This window comes from Lactuca virosa, chromosome 9 (genome assembly GCF_052849685.1).
Source record: "Lactuca virosa cultivar CGN04683 chromosome 9, Lactuca_virosa_CGN04683_v6, whole genome shotgun sequence".
Lineage (NCBI taxonomy): Eukaryota > Viridiplantae > Streptophyta > Magnoliopsida > Asterales > Asteraceae > Lactuca > Lactuca virosa.
Window position 1 is genome coordinate 70300470 of NC_136434.1, and position 2354 is coordinate 70302823.

Consider the following 2354-nt stretch of genomic DNA (forward strand, 5'->3'; position numbering starts at 1 on the left):
TTTGGAAACCTATCTTTTAGTTTTTTCATTTTTATTGGTTTTATTTAAATAGTGAACTATATGGTTTTACGTTCTAGACACGTCATTGTCTCGAAGTCATCCTTGTGCATTTCGTTTGCGGATATAGTCCCTCCAACAAATATTCAAGTCTTAAAATATATTTGGACCAAACTTGCAACTTATAGTAAACTACAATGACCGATTTCTGCAATGATTTGTAAATTGAAGGACTGGATTTCGAAATTAGACCAAACTTGTACGTAACTGGTACGTAATTTCTTGAGTATATATATCTACAGTACTTGTGATATACCGAAGTGAATCAAGTTATCAATTGCTTAACTGTGGGAAAATATTAATTACTTGAATCGCAAACAACCCATCAAACCCTTTTCTGCATGGACGGACCCCTGAAAATAGTCGACGTAATGGATCAACAGCAACTCACGCACAACCAGTTTAAGAGTCATCAGCAACAACTGAATCTGCTGCAATCTCATGAAATTAATTGCATCATCGCTGAAAGACAACGACAATGGCAAGAAACCATCGATCCTCAAAATCTTGTTGTCGGCAAAGTTATCGGTCATGGAAGTGAAGGTGTTGTGTATAAGGGCTCCTACAAAGGCCAAACTGTAGCAGGTAATGTTCTTGAGTACTTCTCGTGTGTATGTTCTCTCTTTCACGATAATTTAATGGCGTTTCATGTCTTGTTTTAGATTTTTGATTAATTGTTTATTTGCGTTATTCAGTGAAAGTTCTTGATGATAATGGTAAAAAGAAGATTTCGGAAGATTCAATGGGGATCGTTAAGTTAGGTTTAATGGAAGAAGTTGAAGTGTGGAAAAATCTTGATCATCCAAACGTAACTAAGGTAAGTTTGTTTTTGGATATATATAGTAATTAACTAGTACGCGATATATACAAATCATGCATATTTAATGTATATAACAAGAATCGAATAGTATATATAGTCGAATACGTTATATACATGCATGCATTCATGGCCTACTTACATGCAATCAAATATCACCATCTAATTATTCTTATAAACTATAAAATTTTCAGATGATCGGAGCAACCATGTCCATGATCACGTCAGGTAGCCGGCACAAGATCAAGAACCCGAAACCTGAAAACAACTTCTGTGTCGTCTCCGAATACTTAAAAGGAGGATCCCTTAGATCTTATCTATTGAAGCTCAAGCACCAAGACAAGAAGCTGCCTTACAAAACTGTCATTCGATTTGCTATTGATATTGCTAAAGGGTACGTATGAAATCAACAGCATATATGATTATTAATTAATATTCTCAATCTTTAACTTAAATCTTCAAAATCCAAATCGCTAAATATAGACATGTATGATCTTTTGTACAGGTTGAGTTACCTTCATTCTCAAAAAGTAATTCATCGTGATGTGAAGCCGGGGAACATGCTAATCGACAAAAAACAGACAATCAAACTTGCGGATTTCGGAGAATCAGAAATTGAACCACCAGAGCTTTTGATCACATGTGGTGAAAGGGGGACTCGCGGTTATATGGCTCCTGAGTTGGTAAGCGGACATCCACACGGGCGTAAATGCGACGTTTATAGCTTTGGGATATGCTTGTGGGAGATATATTGTTGTGATACTGCTTATACGTATGATTTAGGGATTCTCACACCTGATATATACAAGGTACGTATATGTGTATGTATATATTTTTTATACTTTTGTTTTGGGTAACAAATTCAGATGGAAATTAATAAGACGTTGTGTGATTACAGTATACGAGACCAAGCATACCGAGGCATTGTCCAAGATCGTTGGCTAAATTGATGGAACAATGTTGGGACACGGACCCCACAAAGAGGCCGGAGATGGAAGAGGTGGTGGTTATATTAGAAGAAATTAAAAAATTACAAGAGTTGCAATCGAGGTGGAGACATCCACAGAGTTGGTTCAAGTTATTCAAGCTTAGAAGATGATATATTGTTGCGTCATATGCTGATCTTTGTCCTCTTTCAGTGGTTCTAATAGTAAGTTTTAGGGTCATAACTCATAATCACTGGTACTCTCTAGTCAGTGTTTATATCACACTATGATAAGTAAGGGTTTATAGTCTATTAACTTTATGTTGTACATGGGCGCTATACATTGCCATATTAGAGTTTCCATGATGGTGAATCTATCAAAGGCCTTTTTTTTTTTTGTTATACATGCTTAATAAAAATATTTTACCCTTAACTTTCTTCAGTGATTAGCTTTCTTCTAAAGTTTCGTTTTATGTTTATATCATCATCTATGTGAAATGTTTTATAAAGTCACTCGTCTAACTTTATTATTTTTAAGCATATGTTATAAAGTCA

The 2354-nt window shown here is 35.1% G+C and overlaps 1 pseudogene; it reads left to right on the forward strand.

Moving 5' to 3' along the window:
* The first annotated feature begins 428 nt into the window (after nt 1–428).
* On the forward strand, nt 429–1973 carry LOC145139365 (serine/threonine-protein kinase 52-like; annotated as a pseudogene).
* The last annotated feature ends 381 nt before the right edge of the window (nt 1974–2354 follow it).